We start from the raw sequence: 23,943 nt of genomic DNA on the forward strand, positions 1-23,943 counted from the left end.
AGTGTTTGGGGCAAACCAATACCAAAAAACAAACCAGTTGCAATTAACAATTTTAACTAAAATAGAATATTTCTTACTTCAATAACTTTACAGGACTTTTAAAAATCTAAGAATAACAGGTATTTCATAAAACCTTATCTAATACAAGTTTTCTTATAAATGAAAGAAAAAAGAACACTCGGATTTTCTAAAACTTGGGCTGGTATGTGAAGTAAAGTCTACGTAGAAATATTATCCAGTTTGTAGAGAAAGATTCTCAGGTAAACCTCAGGGGTATCATGTGTGTCTCTTGTTTTATTTTGTTTTATGGAAACTAGGACCAAAAATCACATTTTTGTTATATTTATATAATCTTAAGCATTCTATTTCAATTTTAAAACATGGTTTCATTGTTCAGTAATAATTAACATAATAGTATACTTTATAATTTAATTATACTGATCATAAGTGTTCTTTAGGAAAATAGAGATTTATATGGAGAAAAATTAAATTTTCCTTCAGCTCTCTCCACACACTTTCCCCCCACTGTCAAGAGAACCATTAGCATTGTGGTGACCCTTCTATTAGAATTAACTACAGAAAAACAAATAGACATTATATGTTTCCTCCTACCCTTCTTTATATTTTATTCAGGTAGTATTACACTACACATGTTGTTTGATACCTTTATTTATTTTATTATTTTAATGAACATCTCTTTTCATTTCCGTATTATAGTCCTCATTTTTAATGGCTGCATTTTATATACCTACAAACATTATATAATTGATCTCATATTGATGGGCATTTGGGAATGTCCATGTGTTTTTGTCATAATACTGTAAAGAAGTATAAACATATTTGTGTTCCTTAGCTATTACATCTTACAAAAAATATAATTATCCAAATATATTTTATGTATATTTTTATAAATGAAATCGATGGATCAAAGGGGAAATATATTTCAAGTCTGGCAAAAATCAACAACTAGACATCCAAAAAACTGAATAAACATGCATGGTTCTACCAGCAGCACTTTTCATTTCAAAACAATGTATTACCAATTCCTTTAAATTTTGCCAATGCAGTAGACAAATAAGATACAATATCCTTTTTTCAAATTTTTCAGTATTCTATTTGTATAATGGAACATATTTTCATGTTTATCAACCTCTCACATTCCTTTTATTTATGAATTGCTTGCTCACATTTATACATGGTTCGCTATTGTAAAAGTTCTTTGTATAACAAGAAAATTTTTAAAAATGGTCCTTTATATTTGTGGCAAATATTTTCTTTAAGTTGTTTGATTTTAGATGTTTGCTGAACATATATATCTCATTTTTACATAGGGAATTACCCATCTTTTCATGTCAAGTTTACGTTTCCCACTCCAAGACTGTGAACGTTATCAGTCCATTATTGGAAGAAAGTCGAATGTTTAATTTAAAAGCATATAACTGAAATTCTAAATCAAGTGTTTACCAATCATCTAATAAGTTGATTTCCACATAATAGAAATAATTATAGAGTTACATACATGATAGCTATAAATATGCATTAATATTTGATTAATTCACTAATATGTACATATATAGAAACATGTATTTGAATAAATATATGCAGCTTTTCGTGTGGCTTTTTTACAGAGCATGAAATGTGAAAACAAAAGAAGGCAGGAGGAGAAAAACAATGAGTGGAGGTAGAGAAAGAGATATTTATTGCTATAAGTATTTTCACTTGAAACTTAAAAGAAATATTGATTTGGGGGGCCCCTGGGTGGCTCAGTTGGTTAAGCCTCTGCCTTCAATAGAGTCATGATCCCGGAGTCCTGGTATACAGCCGCACATGGGGCTCCCTGCTCAGTGGGAAGCCTGCTTCTCCCTGTCCCTCTGCCCCTGCTCATGCTCATGCTCTCTCGCTCACTCTCTCTCTCAAATACATACATACATACATACATAATCTTTTAAAAAATATATTGATTTGGCTTCTGAAACCATACAATTATTTCAAAATTGAAAAGGACATTAGTTTTTACGTCATTCTATAATGCTTCAGAAAAGCTACTGTAACATATACCGCATGCATAACTTGTGGGCAGGTCCCTTAAAGTTTTCAAGCAGGCGTACAGGTAATTCCATTCTGGTTGTTATTCAACATCTTGTTTGCGCTCTCTCTCTCTCTCTCTCCCTCTGTCTGTCTCACACACACACACACACACAGAGAGAGAGAGACACAGAAGAATCTAGCACATCCATAGCATTCATCAGAGAGTTAACATTATTAGAGGTTGGTTGTAACATTATTTTTAAAGTTTGCTCTTGAATCAACATTTTGACAGGGTATTCCCACAATAGAGAGATACTGAATTTCTGAAATATGCATCTCTATTTTTCCTAAAATACAATAAACTGTCCTTGTTTATCTATCATCCTGAAATTAGATGGTTGTTTAAACATGACATCCTTCTTAATACTGAAGTTTCTAAAAAAAAAAAAAAAGGTGAGATTTCAGTTTTCAAGGATAAAGACATTTTCATTAATGTATTTAGTACTTTAAGTAATGGAATCATTGAAAAATAAAAATATTCAAATTTGGGGATCCAGTTTCATGACTTAGGTATGGAATCATAGAGGTTGTTTTTGTTTCTTTGGTTTTTATTTTTGGTTTTATTTATTTATTTATTTATTTTTAAAGATTTTATTTATTTACTTGACAGAGATAGAGACAGCCAGTGAGAGAGGGAACACANTCAAATTTGGGGATCCAGTTTCATGACTTAGGTATGGAATCATAGAGGTTGTTTTTGTTTCTTTGGTTTTTATTTTTGGTTTTATTTTTTTTATTTATTTTTTTTTAAAGATTTTATTTATTTACTTGACAGAGATAGAGACAGCCAGTGAGAGAGGGAACACAAGCAGGGAGAGTGGGAGAGGAAGAAGCAGGCTCACAGCACAGGAGCCTGCTGTGGGGCTCGATCCCATAACGCCGGGATCACGCCCTGAGCCGAAGGCAGACGCTTAACCGCGGGGCCACCCAGGCGCCCCTATTTTTGGTTTTAATAAAAGGTTTTTGAAATCAGAATTTTCCAGGAAATTTTTTAGCATTTGCTAAAAGGCAATTTGTTTCTTAACTTTGGTATAACTATTTTAAAAGTAACACTGAAACTGTTTTTAAACGTTGGATTGATCTGGCTATATTTTAACTTAAACGATTAAGTTAAATTAAGTTAAAAAAACAAGTTAATTTAACAAGGAAACAAAACAAATAAGCAAACCATACAGTTAAAGCATTTGTTTGACTAAGTGGACAATTTAGTTAATTAAATTCATCAGTCAATTTTTGTCAGAACATGTGTATGCAGAGAAAGCTTTATTCTGGTTCTTAACTGTCAAAAATATGATTTAGAACCAGACACTCAACAGTTGCAAAGTCAACTAAAATGTGGAGGCCAAAATTTTCCATGTTTCTCTTTTGACCCTGTAAGAATGACGCAGAAGTTATGTATATGGCAATTTTTACAGAGAGCCAGACTTGATTTGTGGATGTTTTCTTCCATTTAATATATAATTCCCTGTGTATCAGTAACCCAATGATAAATTGCACTCCTAAATGATGGATGCTTTGTTTAAAGGAATGTATTACTGGAAACTATAACATTATCTAATTAGCTATTTAAATTACTTTTAATTATATTGCTAAATGCTTTAATCAGCAACCAAAGTCCAATGGAAAAAAATATGTTTAAGTTAAAAGTTTTGTTTTTTTGTTTTTAACCATTCAGTTATTGTGCTAACAACGGAGAGATTTTGCTTAGTAGAGAAAAAGACTGAGACATGGGAGATGTCAACAATTCAAATGCAGGATAGGCCATGAGACTACCTATTACATATCGTATTAGGGTAATATTGCATTGGGCATTGGGAAGTGGCTGTGGGAAAATAATTTGGGGGCAAGGAAGGTGTATTCTTGAACTCCTTCTCACTTTTATTCCATGAGTTAATCTGTTGTAACAAGGAACAGAGTATCATCATTAGATGTGTAATAGGTATTAGCTGAATAAATTGGAAAAAACTGAAATTTAAAATCTGGCAGCTGGGTAGGATGCTGCACTAAGGAACTATCCCCTGACCATGGGACTAAGGAGGCATGGATGAAATGAAGCTTCTCTACTAAAGATTGCCAGAACCCCAGCAAATGCCCAGGTTCCATGGCAAGCACATATCTAATGAAAAGTACTCCTGACCAGGGGTTAAATATCACAAGAAAAAGCTCCCTGTTCTTGCTCACTTATTTCAGCCAAATCACTTTCATGTTTTCTTTTCTGAGGCCTCAGCCACTCTGTTGTTGAAACTTTTTTTTTTTTAAACATTTTATTTATTTATTTGACAGAGAGAAAGAGATGGCCAGCGAGAGAGGGAACACAGGCGGGGGGAGTGGGAGAGGAAGAAGCAGGCTCCCAGCAGAAGAGCCTGATGCGGGGCTCGATCCCAGAATGCTGGGATCACACCCTGAGCCGAAGGCAGACGCTTAATGACTGAACCACCCAGGCGCCCTGAAACCCCTACTTTATCTTCTTTGGGCTCTCTCTCCTACTGTTAAGCCTGCCTGGTAACATCTGACTCAAAACGCCTTAAGTCCTTGGTGAATTGTGGATGATGATAACAAAGACACCAGTCTAGGGATGGGAGGTGGGGATGGAGGCAGAGGCTAAAAGCTGGTGACCAAACACAAGTCACATGATTCTTTGTGGACCCCAAGGGCCTCAGAGACTTGCTAGAATAAACCTAGGGCATTGGAGGGGAGTTTTCAAAGAAGGGAGTGGTAGTTGACATACAGGATTTTAAGACAAAGGATATCAATAAGATTAACAGTAAACATAGACATACAGGCAAGCAGCTCCAGTTAGCAGATTCAGAGCATAACACAGTATAATTTATTACATTTTAAACATGTTGAATTTAAGGAGTCAGGATAATATTCAAAAATGTTCAACTGCTGGGGCACCTGGGTAGCCCAGCCAGTTAAGCGTGGGACTCTTGGTTTGGGCTCAGGTTGTGACTCAGGGTGGTGAGATGGAGCCCTGAGTGCGGCTCCACCCTCTGCATAGAGTCTGCTTGAGATTCTCTCCCTCCCTCTCCCTCAGCCATCCAACTTGTGCAAGTACACGTGCATGCGTTCTCTCTCTCTCCCACCCCGCCCCCCATTCTCTTCCTCTCTCTCTCTCAAATAAATAAATATATAATTCTTGAACTCTCAGTTGGATTCAGGAGTGAATAGAGCCTAGAACCATGGGAAGGACATGAAGTAGTGCAGGGAGGATCTATAAAGGAGAGAATGAATGCAGAAGCTGGAGTATCAGTGGCCACTGAAGAAATGCTGGAGGAGCTCGCTACTGAGTCAGATAGAGAGGGGCTCTGCATCTATTTAAGGAAGAATTTGATTAAACCGACTAACCTGCTTACCACTAAACCACTGCTTTGACGGTATGGAAACTTGGTTATAGGACAGATGAACCAAGCGCGTGTGTGCACACGTGTGTGCACACCCATCTCCTTGGGCCAAGCCCTCAATGCCCTGCTCAAATCTCATTTTTCCATGAATTATTCCACATATTCAAAAATCCACTCAAAAAATAAAACCTGTAGCCTAATCTCCATTTAGCAGAGACTGAAATCTTCAGCCTGTTGTATATGTTTGCTTGTTGTGAATACAAAAATATTAACAAAACAGCTTATATTTGTTTTTATTTTCCATTCCCTTGCCTTTTACTTTAACCTAAATTCTGTGTATTTAAGTAAAATTAAAATCTGTTAAAGATTTTTTTTTTTTTAAAGAATGGATAAGGGAATGCAAAATAGAAGGCCACGTTTTAGCAGTAAGGACAAAATGATCGCTTTAAATGAATAATGATATCGTGAACAGATTTGATCTATATTTAGGAACAAAAAAAATTGCATGATTTGGTGATTAGGAGAACATGAAGGGTAGAAGGGAGGGTAGCAAAAATAACTACTGTGCTGCTGGCATGAGCAACTGGCTACATTTTAGTGTCATGAAAAAAATCTGGTAGGAAGTTGAATACAGGTTAATGACTCAGAAAATAGATCTTTATAAATTTGGAAATTGTAAGGTAATACCTAAAACTAGAGCAGTAGATAAGATACCCTTGGGAGGGAGTACAGGTTTTGTTAAAGAGCTCCTTATGGCAGTTTTCAAATGTGTTCACTCTTTGCTAGTTTTCAAGTTTATTCACTTTCTCCTTGAATGTGGGCTTTACTTAGGTACTCACTTCTAATGTACGTAATGTGGTACTAATGAGGGTGTGTGATTTCCAAGTGTACTTCATTAACAAGACTGCCAGCTTCAGCCTCTCTCTTGATCACTCATTCTGCGCAAAGCCAATCACTAGAGACCACTGGACCCGCCCAATGGAAAGATCCAGGTAAAGAACTGGGCCCTCTTCTGACAGCCAAGTAAGGCAGGCAACTAAGGAACCTTAGCTGCTGATGCTCCAAATACCAAAAAGCCTTCCTTTGAGTAAATACAACTCTGTGAGAGACCCTGAGCCAGAGCCAGGTCAACTACTTAACCTACTCCCAGATTCTTAACCTAAAGAAACCATGGGAGATAATAAACGTTTTGTTTCAAGCCACTGAAGAAATGTTTAAAAGGTGTCGGACACTGAAACCTGTACACAGATATTAAAGAATTACCAAATCAATAAAAGAAAATATTATAAATGACCCACATAGATAGTCTAATATTATCATCTCTTTGCTCAAATATCACTTAAGCCACCAGATTTTATACATATATACACATATATAATTTATTATATTATTTTATCATTTAATTTATATGCAAATATATAGAAATATACGCAGTCTTCAGCACTGAAAGATGATTACTAATAGTTGCTAAAAACATTTTTTTCCTGCATGCAAGTAATCATAAGAGAAGAAATAGGGGCTCTTTTGGAAAACTTTAAAATGAAAAGGAAAGAGATCTGATTTCTTATAAGAAAGAAGTAAAACTATTTGTAAATCAAGGCCAACAATTTTAAAGGCATTTCTTAATGATAGAGAGGGACACAACTCTCTGGAAGTGGGCTAGTTTCTACTTATTGCTAATGACTTTAAAAAATACTTCATTACTTAAATGCTGCCAAAAAGCATATATTCCCAATTTTAAGTTTCAGCAGAGCCTATGACATAATTTTCTTAAATATGTGTATTTCCTCTGTGCCATTTTACATGCCAGCACACTTATCCAAGTTTTAAAAAATGTGCTCTGAAAATCGAGTCCAAAATATTTGGCAGCAAAAATAACACTTAAAACCCAATGAAATATCAACCTATCATCTACTTTCTTTTAAAAGTACATCTGCTACCAGTAAGCCTCTAATACACTGAATTTCAACCTCTATTTCAGCAAAAACTACATATAATTTAAATATTATAGTACTTAATAAAGTGTAACACAAATAAAGCTGATACCCTAAAGGAATAACCAAAGGCAATTATGTTCTGAAGGCAAAAAAAAACAAAACAAAATAAAATAAAACAAATCGAAAAAAAAAAAAAAACCCAAAACCATGAAATTAAAAATTTCTGAAATTACAGGAAAAAAAGTACTGATGAGTGGAAATCATAAAACAGTTAATGCTGAGCTTTCCTTTTGACTTATGGAGCTTCAGCATGAAGGTAATATTAATCTTGTTTTTTGAAGGCGTCTATACAAAAATGGTGGCCTTCAAGGGAAATTGTCCACTCACAGAATGTATAAAAATGTAGCAAGTATTTGAATAAATGAATTTATATCTTCTTGTTATAACTTTTCAACAGCCAATAAAATTATATTCTGCACTGTCTTTCAATGATACCCATGAGGGATAAAATTTCTAAAACTGTGTCAAATTTCATGTATTACAATTATCCTAATTTTTTTCTAAGCGTCAAAAACTCAAAACTGGCTCTTCAAAATATTAAGAGTACAATTTATAATTTCAAGATAAACAAAAATTCAGTAAACACAATTATAAAATTCAAAAGAAATAAAGAAGATATGCTAATGTAATTTTCAATGTACACTGATCACCTACAATGTGGCTGCTGGGAGTTATTAACATAAGCCATGGATGTTATTTAAATTTTCCCTCCACACTGGGGATTATCTCAGACCTAGGAGTGGTTCTTTTCGGAATGGGATTCCAAAATCTGGCAGAAGGAGCTTAAGAGTTATCACATAAAATCAAGAAGATGGTAAAAATTCATGCATGTGATGATCAATTTTATGTGTCAACTTCACTGGGCTAAGGGATACCCAGGTAACTGGTAAAATATTATTTCTGGGTATGTCTGTGAAGGCGTCTCTGGAAAAGAGCATTTGATTCAGTACACTAATAAAGAAGATCACCCTCACCAATTATGTGGGCATCTTCCAATCTCCTGAGGGCTCAAATAGAACAAAAAGGCAGAAGTATGAATGTGCTCTGTGCTTGAACTGGTAGATCCACCCTCTGGAGCCCTCTGACATTGGTGCTTCTGGTTCTCAAGACATGGGACGTGGGACGTGGACTGGGATTGACACCAGTGGCTCTCCAGACCTCAAGCCTCTGAACTCAGACTGAGACTCACAACACAGCCTCCCTGGATTATCAGGCCTTCAAGTTTGGACTGGAACTATGTCACTGGCTTTTCTGTGACTCCAGCTTGCAAACAGCAAATCATTGGACTTCTCGGCCTCCATAATTACATGAGCCAATCCCTCATAATAAATCTCTTTATATTAATATATAACTATATCTCTATCTATCTATCTATCTATATATATATATATATATATATATATCCCTATATATGGATCCATACATATATCCTATATATATGAATAATTGTGATTCATAAGACTTGATTGTNCTATCTATCTATCTATCTATATCCCTATATATGGATCCATACATATATCCTATATATATGAATAATTGTGATTCATAAGACTTGATTGTTTTAGGAGTTTTAGTCCTCATCTATATAGTTCAAAAACTATCTGGAGAACACTGATTAATAATGTGAGTGTGGCAAAGTCCCAAAAACCAAAAGACGGAATCCACCATTACTAAAAACAAAGGGTGACAGAATACTGACAACAAGATCAGAAGAGTGAAAGTCTGGAGCAGGGTACGGCAGATGGGCTGATGATTCAGAGCAAAAGTACTGAGAATCTTCCTAAGTGTCTCCATGGGGCTTCAGAAGCTTGTAGTTAGAGAATGTGCATCCTATGTAAGGCTTAAAATGTTATAAAACACAATAAATTATATAGAACAGATTAAAAAATTATGGAGCGATAAACATATGCATGGGTGATTAAAAAAGATTTTTTGAGGGGCTCCTGGGTGGCACAGCGGTTAAGCGTCTGCCTTCGGCTCAGGGCGTGATCCCGGCATTATGGGNATAAACATATGCATGGGTGATTAAAAAAGATTTTTTGAGGGGCGCCTGGGTGGCACAGAGGTTAAGCGTCTGCCTTCGGCTCAGGGCGTGATCCCGGCATTATGGGATCGAGCCCCACATCAGGCTCCTCCGCTATGAGCCTGCTTCTTCCTCTCCCACTCCCCCTGCTTGTGTTCCCTCTCTCGCTGGCTGTCTCTATCTCTGTCGAATAAATAAATAAAATCTTTAAAAAAAAAAAAAAGATTTTTTGAAGGTAGGAACCTTTAGCTGGCCATTAAACATGAAACAATATATGAATACAGGAGAACAAATGGTAAAATATTCTAGGCAGAANGAAGGTAGGAAACTTTAGCTGGCCATTAAACATGAAACAATATATGAATACAGGAGAACAAATGGTAAAATATTCTAGGCAGAAATTCTGAGCAAAGAAAGATATATTCAGAGTTCCGAGGGAGGATCTCAAAGAAATACCTGCATTTCCATGTTCATTGCAGCATTACTATTCAATAGACAACACACAGAAACACTCTACACGTCTATTAATGGACAAATGGATAAAGAAGATTGGCATATATATACTTTTCAATGTATATTGATCATTGTGTGTATATATGTAATGTATGTATACATACACACATAATGAAATATTATTCAGTCATGTGAAAGAAGGAAATCCTGCCATTTATGACAACATGGATGGATCTTGAGTGCATGGTGCTAGTGAAATAAGACAGGACAGAAAAAAGACAAATACTGTATGATATCACTTATACGTGAAATCTGAAAAAGTCAAACTCATAGAAACAGAGGGGAGAATAGTGGTTGCCAGGAAATGGGGTGAAAAATGGTAGGACTGGTCAAAGGGTATAAATGTTCAATTATAAGATGGGTAACTTCTGGGGGTCTAGGGTACAACAGAGTGATTATAGCTAACAATACTGAATTATATACTTAGAAGTTGCTAAGTGAGTAGATCTTAAACGCTCTTACCACAAAAATAAATGGCAATTATGTGAGGTTTTGGAGATGTTAACAAACCCTACTGTGGTAATCATTTTACAATACATACGTGCATCAAATCAAAACACTGTACACCTTAAACTTACACAATATTATATGTCAATTAAATATCAATAAAGCTGGGGGGAAAAGATATTCACAAAGAGAATCGGGAACAGATGGCAGACAGAACTAAGCAGTAGTCAAATCAGAAAGACCATTACAATCAGATTCAGAATATAGTACAAATTATATAGGACATTGTAAGATTACAACATAATACCATAATAATATTAATAAAATTAATCTTAAAAAGCATTAGTCAATAGATTATTCGAACAGTGAAAGATATTAGATAGTAGAGAGAAAGATAAGTCTGGAATTAATGAGGAAGATACTGTGATAAGCTGTTACGGTGAGATGATGATGATAATTGCTAACATCTATGGAGTGATTTCCATGTGCTAGTGCTTTAAAAGTACCATTTTATTTCAAACCCAAACAATAAAAGCTTAGCAACATTATCATCCCCATTTAGTATACCAGAAAACTGCAACTTAGCCAAAAGTGAATGGGAGGCATGAACTAGAAAGTTATGTAGGTAAGAGACACAATGAGCCTTCTTGTGTGTCACACAGAGAAAACAAAGGAAGGGGGCTTCTCTTGGGAAATGCATAAGGTATTATTAGAATATCACACTAGCAATAAATAATACAATTTTATGGATTGTCAGTCCTTTATGACATTAAGTGTAATTCCTGAATATGAAATATAAGTTAAATATTCCACCTTTATACCTGGCAAAGTTTTTTTTTTTATTTTTAAATAGAATAAAATATTACAATTCTGACAATTTTAAGAAATTCTTTCCTAACACTTGGATATTATATCACAAAAATTAGTACGAGAAATTTTCTTTATGTAAAAATCTGCAATAAGATGAAAAATCACTAATTTTAAAATGTGGCATTAATTTTCAAATGTAGTAATTTTACTTACATTGCAGTGTATAATTATGTAATGTTCTTTATTTCAAATCAACAAATTTAAGGTTTATGTTTTTCTTATAGTACAACCAAGGAAACCTACAGTCCTACAGATTCTCTTCTTTTCTCTCTCTCTTTTTTTCTGATTTTATTTTTTGTCAGAGAGAGAGAGAGTGCACAAACAGGGGGAGCGAGCAGCAGGCTCCCTGAGAAGCAAGGAGCCAGATGTGGGACTTGATCCCAAGACCCTGGGATCATGACCTGAGCCAAAGGCAGAGACCTAACTAGCTAAGCCACACAGGTATCCCTACAGTCCTACAGATTCTAACAGAAGAAACACATGGGAAATTTAGTGAAGGATAAATTTAAGTTTTGAATAAACAGTGGTGTCACAGATTAAAACTAAACAAAACTTGATTTTGAAGGAAAGAAATTGCTAAACAGTGAATAAATGCTCTACTGCACAGCACACACCACTCAGAAATACACAAGCAGCACTTAAATTCTTTCCCTCCTCCCCACCCCACCACACACAATATTCACTGGAAAGGATAAAGAGCTTTCAGTAGCTTATCATTTTTGTTTGTTTGTTTTATCCTAAAGAGGAGTAATACTAAGACATTTCTAACTCAGCAGCACTAATCCTCTGCAGAAGAGACCTTGTAATAACCTCTTTGGTAATCTTCAACACAAAAAAATATACAACAGTGTTTATAAATCCTTTATACACAAGCTCTACAACAGCTGTAACATACATACTAACCCAATCAGTGTGGAACTGTTAGTACCAATGTAAGCCATCTGCAAGTAGAACAATATGCATAGCCATAAAGAGCCTGACCAAATCCATTATCTCCACATTGTTACGTCTTCTAACCAAAGTTCCCTCTCTGTTTAACATTCATTCCACTGGAATGTACTTGTTAGGAATATTTGTAAATTGACTATGCTGCTTGCAAAATGAAATGCTTATCCTTTATTTTATTCCAAGTGAAAACTTTTATTAGCAATGTTTTCAAACAAATACATTTTCATTAAGAAGTTGACTAACACTAAATACTAAAAGTAAATCCTGGCTTTTAAAGACTGGAGATCTCTAAATATTTAGTCATTATCAGTAAATGAGGAAATGTACTAACCAACCAAACCCCTCAACCTATGAAAGTCCAGATATTTGCCAAATACTTGAAATGTGGGATAGGAAGAGTAGCCAGCTATTTTTTTTTCTTTCATAAACACCGATGACAATTTTCCTTCCAAAGCAGAAAAAAACAATCAGAATGAGAAAAAGTCCAGCCAAAATGAAACTATAAATGCTAGGCAAAACAAACAACAAAATAAAAAGCAGCACCCATTGGATAATTCTGGACACTAGCAAAAATCTTCTGAGTGAAAGTGAAATCTTTCGGGCTAGTTCAAAAATGAATTTTCACCTGCCACCCCTAGCTTTGAGACAAAAGCACCAAAAAAATTCCGAATACATAGATTTTTATTTTCTTTTTGACAACAATAAAAAACAATATAAGTATTCTGAAAAGCAGAAAAACCACTCATACACTTAACATCCAAACTGAATTCCAAACCACATTAAAAAAAAAAAAACACAGGAAATAGGTAATAAAAGCTAGACCAGGGATTCTTTGTATATGTAAGAAAATTGTCATGAAATGCCATAGGGCACGTAGAGCACTCTAGTGTATTTGTCCATTCAACCACAAAATAAACCATTAAGGTTTGTACAACACATCTTCCCACCTACAAAAAAATTTAATAGAAAGTATTTATAGAATTCATTTTCAGGGACACAAGACAAGTGTCTTGAAATTGGTTAAAATCAAAGTTACAAACATCTACCCCACTGTGTCCTCAAATAATTAAATCAATTGTGAAATAAACAGGAATTTCAAAATGGTGGTTGAGAAACACATCTTTTGTCATGCTTCAATGATCAATATCAATTCTCCACATAAATGATTAACTTAATTTATTCACCCAACAAACAAAAATTTACAAATATAAATTGAAGTGCCAGACATTGTTTCACATTGTGGATATCCAATAGTCAGTAAAACATTGTTTCATGACCTCATGGAATTTACAATAGATGGGGCAAGGGGTAAACATTAAAAACAAATGCACAAATAATTAAATAATCCCCTAATAACCACCAGAAGTATGATGGGGAAAACAAACAATCAAAATATGATACTCGAGAGAAAAATAGCGGTTTCACCAGGTTGAACAACATGTCTATCTCTGGTGTACCCAAGAAAGTTGAGAGTGTCCAAAATAATTTTAACAAGAGTATTTTTAAAATTACTAAAACATAAGTTTAAAATCTCATAATGCTCTATGGTATTGAAAATGAATTATCTCATTGTCTTGCTCAAACTCTTTTCTTCTTTTTCTTTATTTTACGTTGGTTCAATAGGAAAAATGTACTCTTTAATCCACATCCCCTATTTCCTCCATCCCCTCCACCCACTTCCTCTCTGATAACCATCAGTCTGTTCTCTATAGTTAAGAGTCTTTTTGCTAGTTTATTTCTCCCTCCCTCTCTCTCTCTCTCTTTTTGCTTTTTTTTTTAATTTCATATATGAGTGAGATCATATAGTATTTGTTTTTATCTTATTTTGCTTAGCATTACACTCTCTAGCTATATCCATATTGCTACAAATGGTAAGACTGCATTCATTTTTATGGCTAAATAATATTCCATCATATATGTTATATATATATCAAGAAGTGATATATGGATATTACTTCTTCTTTATCCATTCCATCTATTGATGGACACAGGCTACTTCCATAGTCTGGCTATTGTAAATAATGCTTCAATAAACATAGGGGTGCATGTATATCTTTGAATTATTGTTTTTGTATTTTTCAGATAAATACCCAATAGTTTGATTCCTGGATTGTAGAGTAGTTCTGTTTTTAGTTTTTATTTTATTTTTTAATTTTGTTTTGAAGACCTCCCATACTGTTTTCTACAGTAGCTGCACCAGTTTGCATTCTCACCAAGAGTGCATGAGGGTTCCTTTTCTTCCACATCCTCGCCAATACTTGTTGCTTGTTGTGTTTTTGATTTCAGCCATTCTGACAGGTGTGAGGTGATATCTCATTGTAGTGTTGATTTGCATTTCCTTGATGATGAGTGATGTTGAACATCTTTTCATATGTCTGTTGGCCATCTGGATGCTTACCTTGGAAAAATATCTGTTCATGTCTTCTGCCCATGATTGGATTATTTGTTTTTAAGAGTATTGAGTTGTATTAATTCTTTACATATTTTGGATACTAACCCCTTATTGATACAAGCCCTTCATTTGCAAATATATTCTCCCTTTTAATACTCTGATTGTTACCTTGGCTGTGCAGAAATTTTCCATTTTGATGTAGTCCCAACAGTTATTTGTTGCTTTTACTTCCCCTGCCTCAGGAGACATATATAGAAAAATTTGCTATGGCCAATGTAAGAGACATTACTGCCTATGCTCTCTTCAAGGATTTTTATGGTTTCAGGTCTCCATTTAGGTCTTTAATCCACTTTGAGTACATTTTTGTGTATGGTGAAAGAAAGAGGTCCAGTTTCATTCTTTCACATGTTGCTCTCCAGTTTTCCCAAAGCCATTTGTTGAAGATTTATTAACCATATATCTGCGGGTTTATTTCTGGGCTATCAGTTCTATTCTATTAATCTATGTGTCTGCTTTTATGTCAGTACCATACGGTTTTAATTACTACCACTTTGCAGTATAACTTGAAGTCTGGAATTATGATACCTCCAGATTTGTTTATCATTTTCAAGATTGCACTGGCTATTTGAGGTCTTTTGTGGTTCCACACAAATCTTAGGACTGTTTGTTCTAGCTCTGTGAAAAATGCTGTTGGTGTTTTGACAGGGATTGTATTTAATCTGTAGATTGTTTTGGGTAGTAGACATTTTAACAGTATCTATTCTTCCAAGCCATGAACATGGAGTGCCTTTCTATTTTTTTGTGTCATCTTAAATTTCTTTCATCACAGTTTAATAGTTTTCAGAGTTCAGGTCTATTCCCTCTTTGGTTAAGTTTATTCATAGATATTTTATTGTTTTGGTGCAATTTTATATGGGATAATTTTCTTAATTTCTCTTTTTGTTACTTCATTATTAGTGTGTTAGAATGCAACAGATTTCTATACGTTGATTTTGTATCCTGCAACTTTACTGAATTCATTTATTGGTTCTAGCATTTTTTGGGTGGAGTTTCCAGGATTTTTATGTATACTATAATTTCATCTGCAAATGATGAGAATTTTACTTCTTCCTTACCAATTTGAATGCCTTTTATTTCTTTATGTTGTCTAATTGTTGTGGCTAGGCCTTCCAGTACTATGGTGAATAAAAGTGGTGAGGGTGAACATCCTTGTCATGTTCCTGATATTAGAGGACAAGCTCTCAGTTTTTCACCTTTGAATATTATGTTGGCTGTGGGTTTTTCATAAAAAGCCTTTATTATGGTGAAATATGTTCCTCTCTAATTTGCAGAGTTTTTATCATGAATGGATGCAGTACTTTATCAAATGCTCTTTCCTCTATTAAAATGATCATATGGTTTTTATTATTTCTCTTATTGATGTGACACATCACACTGATTTTTCTGTGAATATTGAACCACTCTATTGTATTCCGGGAATAAAGCCCACTTGATCATGTTGCATGATTTTTTTTAATGTATTATTGGATTCTATTAGCTAATATTTTGTTAAGGATTTCTGCACCTGCATTCATGATAGATATTGGCCTGTAGTTGTCTTCATTTGTGGTGTCATTATCATGCTTTGGTATCAGGGTGACACTGGCCTCACAGAATGAATTTGAAAGTTTTCCTTCCTCTTGTATTTTTTGGAATAGTTTGAGAAAAATTTGTATTAACTCTTTAAATGTTTGACAGAGTTTGCCTGTGAAACCACCTGGTCCTGAACTTTTGTTTTTTGGGTATTTTTGATTACCAATTCAATCTCCTTGCTCTTCAGTCTCTTCAAATTTTCCATTTCTTTCTTCTTTAGTTTTGGTAGTTTATATGTTTCTAGGAATTTTTCCATTTCTTTTGAGTTACCCAATTTGTTGGTATATAGGTTTTCATAATATTGTTAGAATTATTTGTATTTCTGTGGTGTTGATTGCTTTTTCTCCTCCATTATTAATGCTTTTGCTTATTTGAGTCCTCTCTCTCTCTCTCTCTTTTTAAGGAGTTCTGCTAGAGTTTATCAGTTTTGTTGATCTTTTCAAAGAAAGAGCATNATTTTGCTTATTTGAGTCCTCTCTCTCTCTCTTTTTAAGGAGTTCTGCTAGAGTTTATCAGTTTTGTTGATCTTTTCAAAGAAAGAGCATCTGGTTTCATTGTTCTGTTTTGTTGTTTGTTTGTTTTGGTTTTGATTTGTTTAGTTTTTACATCATTTATTTCAACTCTAATCTTTGTTACTTCCTTCCTTTTCCTGGGTTTAGGTTTTTTTTTTTTTTTTTTTTTATTTTTTTTTTNGAGCATCTGGTTTCATTGTTCTGTTTTGTTGTTTGTTTGTTTTGGTTTTGATTTGTTTAGTTTTTACATCATTTATTTCAACTCTAATCTTTGTTACTTCCTTCCTTTTCCTGGGTTTAGGTTTTTTTTTTTTTTTTTTTTTTTTTTTTTTAANGATTTTATTTATTTATTCGACAGAGTTAGAGACAGCCAGCGAGAGAGGGAACACAAGCAGGGGGAGTGGGAGAGGAAGAAGCAGGCTCCTAGCGGAGGAGCCTGATGTGGGGCTCGATCCCATAACGCCGGGATCACGCCCTGAGCCGAAGGCAGACGCTTAACCGCTGTGCCACCCAGGCGCCCCCTGGGTTTAGGTTTTGTTTGTTTTTCTTTTTCCTGTTCATTTAGGTGTAAAATTAAGTTGTTTATTTAAGGTTGTTCTTGCTTCTTGAGGTAGGCCTGTATTGCTACAAACTTCCCTCTAAAAACCACTTTTGTTGCATCCCAGAGATTTTGAACCAATGTGTTTTCACTTTCATTTGTTTCCATGTAATTTTTTATTTCTTCTTCGATTCCTTGGTTGACTCATTCATTGTTTAGCAGCATGTTATTTAACCTCTATGTATTTGTTCTCTTTCCAGATTTTTTTCTTGTGGTTGATTTCTAGTTTCATAGCATTTTAGTCAGAAAGATAAATGGCATGGTTTCAATTTTTTTGAATTTGTTGAGATTTGATTTGTGACCTAATATGTGATCTATCCTGGCGAAAGTTCCATGTGCCCTTGAAAAGATGTGTATTTTCCTGTTTTAGGAAGGAATGTTCTGAATTTCTGTTAAATCCATCTGGTCCATTTTGTCATTCAAAGCCATGGTTTCCTTGTTGCCCTTATGTTTGAATGATCTATCCACTGATATAAGTGAGGTGTTGAAGTCCCCTATTATTATTGTATTATTATTGATAATTTCTTTTATGTTTATTATTGTTTTATGTATTTGAGTGCTCCCATTTTGGGTGCATAAGTATTTACAATTTTTTTAAAGATTTTATTTATTTGACAGAGAGAGACACAGCGAGAGAGGGAACACAGTAGGGGGAGTGGGAGAGGGAGAAGCAGGCTTCATGCTGAGCAGGGATCCTGACATGGGGCTTGATCCCAGGACCCTGGGATCACGCCCTGAGCCAAAGGCAGACGCTTAATGGCTGAGCCACCCAGGCGCCCCAGTATTTACAATTGTTATATCCTTTTGTTGGTTTGTCCTCTTCATTATTATTATAGAGTAGCCTTGTCTTTTGTTACAGTCTTTGTTTTAAAGTCCATTTTGTCCAACGTTAAGTATTGCTACCCCAGCTTTCTTTTGACATACATTTTCATGATAAGTGTTTCTCTTTACCCACACTTCCAATATGCTGGTGTCTTTATGTGTGAAATGAATCTCTCTCTCTCTCTCTTTCTTATTAAGAGTTTATTTATTTATTTATTTATTTGAGAGAGAGAGAGCAAGTGACAATAAGGGGAAGGGCAGAGGGGGAGGGAGAGGGAGAGAGAGAATCTCAAGCNGAGAGAGAGAGAGAGAGAGCAAGTGACAATAAGGGGAAGGGCAGAGGGGGAGGGAGAGGGAGAGAGAGAATCTCAAGCAGATTGCATTTTGCGTGCAGAGCCTGAGAGGCAGTTCGATATCACAACGCTGAGATCATGATCTGAGCCAAAATCAAGAGTCAGATGCTTAACAAACTGAGCCATCCAGGAACCCCTGAATTGATTCTCCTGGAAGAGACATACAGATAGATGGCTCTTGTTTTTTAAACCATTCTTATCACCCTAATATTTTTTTATTGTAGCATTTAGTCCATTTACATTCAAAGTACTTATTGATAGATATGTATTTATTGCAATTTGTTACTTGTCATTTCTATAGATTTTCTCTGATCCTCTTTTCTCTTGCTTTCTTTCATGGTTTGTTGGCTTTCTTTAGTCATATACTTGGAATTCCTTTCTCTTTATTCTTTGCATATCTATCATTGGTTTTGATTTGTGGTTACCATTAGGTTTTTATAACATCTTTTGTATATAGCAATGTATATTAAGTTGATGGTTCCTTAAGTTTAAAGACATTCTTTCCTTCTCTCCCTTGCAATGCTTTAGATATATGGTGTCATATTTTACATCTTTTTATTTTATGAATTCCTTAGCTGATTTTTGCAGAAATATTTATTTTTACTCCTTTTGTGCTTTTACTTTCCATACTCTCTCTTATAGTCTTTCCTTTCCACTCAATGACTCCCCTTTAATATTTCTTACAGGGCTTGTTTAGTGGTTATGAACTCCTTTAGTTTTCGTTTGTCTGAGAAACTTTCTCTCTCCTTCTATTTTGAATGACAGCCTTGTTGGATAGAATATTCTTGGATGCAAGATTGTTTCCCTTTCAAAGCTTTGAATATATCATGCCACTCTCTTCTGGCTGCAAAGTTTCTGCTGAAAAATCTGCTGATAGCTTTATGGGGTTTCCCTTGTATGTCTCTTACTGCTTTATTATTTTTTTTTCTTTATCACTACTTTTTGCCATTTGGATTAGCATGTGTCTTGGTGTGGACATCCTTAGGTAGAAATTTACTGGAGGCCTCTGTGCTTCCTGGATGTGGAAATCTATTTCCTTCTCCAGATTAGTAAAGTGTTCAGCTATTATGTCTTCAAATGAATATCCTGCCTTCTTCTCTGTCTTCTTCTGAGATCTCTGTGATGTGAATATTATTATGCTTGTTCAAACTCTTAGTATAAGAAGCTAAAAATGAATTATTACCAACAGACAGTTACTTGAATACATTGTTGAAAGAGATAGCAGAAAGGATGATTACATTCACAAATGGTTTTCTACAATTTATACTCAAAAAGGATGAATGAAGAGATAAATTGCATTTATTTTCCTACTTCAAAGTACATCACTTTGTAAGAATATTTAAACAAACATGATGAAAAGAATATGCTGATTTGTAACCAGAAGATTTTCAGATCTTCAATTTAATTTGCATAGACTGTAATAAATATTCTTGAAAAAGTACCTATAAAAAGAGACATGTAACCTTTAATAAATAATATAGAGGAGCGTTCTACTGAGGTAGTCTGATACAAATTTGCCACTCTATTTCAAAAAGAGTTTATATGAGCAAAGATATTCTGTAGATTTTAATAAGGCTCCAAATTATTATTTCAGGATTACAAGGTAAAATGAAAGTTATACTTAATGAAAGGATCATTTTAATGCCTAGACATTTGCCTAACTCCAAGAAATAAATCCATCATTAGAAATACATAACCTAAAATTATTTAAGTTGACATATCTTCCTGTCGACCATATTGGATTCACTAAACTGAATTTTAATTATATCCTCTAATATGACCAAGATGCTTGTTTAATGCTGACTACTGTTGATATATTTCCTTATTCTTTAAACAGGATTCTCTTCTTAATATTTGTTCTTTAAGTACCTACATATTTAGCTAATTTGTCCATCAAATTGATAAAGTGAGTTCAAAAGGCATTTGCCAACTTTAATATTGAAAACCTAAAATTTCAACTTAATTATTTAATTTCTAAATTGATACACTGACAAATATTTACGAATGACAACTGTGTGTGTGTATATATATATATACCTTATCATAGTTATTCCATTTATGCTTATTTTTTCAATATATAGAAGAATCACCACCTACTCACATGCATCATTTATACATACAATTGCTTTATATTGCATTTTTAAATTATTTTCCTAGTGTTGCCGATGGTTGAAAACTGACAGAGCCACACTCTTTCTCTTGTTTTGATTTGAAGTATGCTTTTAAGATGACCAGTTACTTGTAAATGTCCTAGTCATAAAACAGAGTTAGGCTGAATGTCAGAACTGACTTGCCTTATGAATGAAAATATTACACTTCAAACAAGTTAAAAAATAACCATAAATGTATTTTTCAGTCTTCTTCATTTTTCTTGTTTGTAAAATCATTTGACCAATGTTTTGGGTTTTTTTCTCCCACGTAAATTTTCAATAAAAAGAGATTTGTGGTTATTAAAGAAATCGACTATCATTCCATAATAAAAGGAGAATATTTAGTTTTCCACAGTTAACATGTTTTTTCTGGTTATGTTTTATATCTGCCCCAGCCCACAGCATAATGAATAAAATTTAGTAGGCTTTTTATCAACACTTGTTGAATGCAAGTCAGTAGTGGTATCTTTTAAAGTTCTTTATATTTATCAATTTCATTTGAACAGCCTCTTTTTCCAAAGTCTCTCCAAAAAGAGATTCTATTTGAGCCCGTAAATTGATGAAAAAGTAAGAATGATTTGACTTCCATTCACAGACACAAAATTTAATATGATATGAATGTCGATGTAGGGAAGAAAAAAACCGAAAAACCTCTTACATTATATTATGAATATAGAGGTCTTTTCTTAAGGGAAGAGTGGGAAGATGGGAAGAACTAGAAATCATACATATGTTCTCTCATTCACTCTCACTCAATGTGCACTCTATCTACCATGTTTGAAATATATTTAGGCACTTGTAAGTTTGAAAATGAAATTAAAATGTTTTCTATTCACGGAGCCATGACTAAGATAAATGCAAATATATTTTAAATTGTGTACTAAAATAATAATTAAATCCAATTTAACTAGGTAATGGATCTTATTTGGAAAAAAAAACTTAGAACAAATCTGAATCTTTCCAAAAAATTCAAACTTATAAAATATTAGGGCCAATGCAAGTAATACATACATTAAATTTATTTTGTGGGATTCTTTTTTTCAAATATGACAGAAGAGATCCTGCTGGATTCCAATACCTAATACTATGCTTAGCATGCAGTTGGTGCTCAATTTTTATTGAATAAATAAAGATCTTTACATCTGTAATGTTCTGCACTAATAAATAACTGTCATATTGGTCCTATGACTTCACTCAGAAGACCCATAAATCTTATTTCAGAAATGCACTAAGAATTTGGCACTTAAAAAATCTGAATTTTTGGCAAAAGATGATCATTTACATAAAAATGCTTAGAGATTCAGATTATCAAAAGCATTTCTTTGTTTGGGTGGTCTCAAAGATGAGGTCATATCACAGAATGAGACCTTGAAAACACATGGAACTTTCACATCTGCAATAATTATAAATCTCTGTAGTAATTGCCCATGACAAAAATTAATGCAGTGCCATTTATGGGGAAAATGGATTGTGACATAATTAAGTTTTTTATTAATCACAAGTTGCTGGTATATTACTTAATTTATAGTATTTTGAGATACCACATTTTCATAAATACCACCAGTTACATAGCTTAAATTTCCTAAGATTGGATAATGTGTTTTTCACAATATATATTAAAGACATGTTTATCTGTAGTCTCTAAGATAATTCACTCTGTCTCATAAATTGCTCTTTTAAAAAATATATACACATTTAAAATCGTGTTTCTTTTCTCACATTACAACATCTGGGTAAACTAAGAATTTTAACTTCTAAGCTTAAGGTCAGACTGAGCTATAAATTGATTCACAAAACAAAACAGAAGACAACGAGAAACTGAATAAATTGTAGTTTTCAGTGAAGCAAAAAGTGACACAAGGAAGAATAACTGCACAGATAGGATTTACTGAGAACTAAAGTTTCTTTTGTACTTATGGTGCTATGAGCAGTTCCAGTACGGAAACAGTAAACCCACTGAAATAATGTTTGCACTTTTAGAAAAAGTGATGAATTGCATGATTATAGTGTTTTGTATGGTTTATGGTCTTGTTTACCATAACATTAAATCTCTTAAAGCAAGTTTTGCCAAAAAAAAGGATTTAAAAGAAGCCAACAGATTTTCCGCAAATTCCCTAACAAATATTATTAAAATCTTCAAAAACACTCAAACATTTCATTTTTGGAAAAATCAACTGATGTGAACCTCTTATTATCTGTAAGTTAATACAATTTATTTATCTATCTACTCAACCATTCATTCAACAAACAGCTGTTGAGTTTTATTATATGCCAAGAAATAAGCTTTATTCTCTGGGAGATGAATATGAATGTAATGAATATAAATGTTATGGTTCTTATCCAAAAACTATTCATTCATGAGCAACTTTCTCAAACTTTTTAAGTAGTAGTTTTCTTCTGTATTAAATGAGGATAATAATTTGAACCTCCTTCACAGGAATTAAATCAATTATCAAGCATAGTGTCAGGCACATAATAAGTGTTCAAAGTTGCATATCTAGTATGTTTTGATACTGCTAGGGTTTTAAGTGAATATAAAAAATACATACACAGTATTCCTAGTTGATGGAATGGTGTAAAGGCATGGACACCCATCTGGGGGTCCTAAAGGCATCTAATAAAATAACTATCTGCCTCTATGCTGCCCAAAACATCCAGGTTCCTCTGGTCTGAGGCCTCTAATTGCCTTGATGTCTGCAAATGGAGTTTCTTATGTCTGTGTTCTCCAGTTCAGTGTAAATCTCCTTTGGATTTTATGACTTTCTTTCAGACCAAATCTTGTGTCATTTTCTGCATCTTCACTACTTAACAATGTCTTTTGAGATAACCCTGATTTCAGAACCTTTTTGACCAACACTTCTTATAATCCTCAGCCTCAGTCTCTTCCATTCTCACCCATTTCTCCATTTGGTTTAACTTAAATAAACAGTAAGAAACCATAAGTTTATTCAGGACATTGTAAGAAGTCTAGTTTTGCAGGTAAAAGATAAGAAATAATATATTTTACCGATGAAAATATATATTAGGTTATGTTGAACAGAGCACTAGGTTTAGTTTTTACTTATTTCAACAAATAATTATTGATTCTTGCTTATAGTCCAAAGAGCTGGTGCACGGCACCAAACAGACAAAAATCTCTACCTTCATGGAGCTTAATTTCTTAATGAAGGAGAAAAAAAAAGGAATCATAAATTTACATTGTATCAATTAGTTGTTAAGTGTTACCATGAAAAATATAACAGGCCATAGTGTAA

The 23,943-nt window shown here is 33.9% G+C and overlaps 1 protein-coding gene across 15 annotated transcripts in view; it reads right to left on the minus strand.

The window, feature by feature from the left end:
• Positions 1-23,943, minus strand: part of ADGRL3 (adhesion G protein-coupled receptor L3) — an 815,688-nt gene that overhangs the window by 415,571 nt on the left and 376,174 nt on the right. The gene's annotated exons all lie outside the window — the stretch shown is intronic.

The sequence above is a fragment of the Ailuropoda melanoleuca genome, chromosome 11, assembly GCF_002007445.2.
Source record: "Ailuropoda melanoleuca isolate Jingjing chromosome 11, ASM200744v2, whole genome shotgun sequence".
NCBI classification, from domain to species: Eukaryota; Metazoa; Chordata; class Mammalia; order Carnivora; family Ursidae; genus Ailuropoda; species Ailuropoda melanoleuca.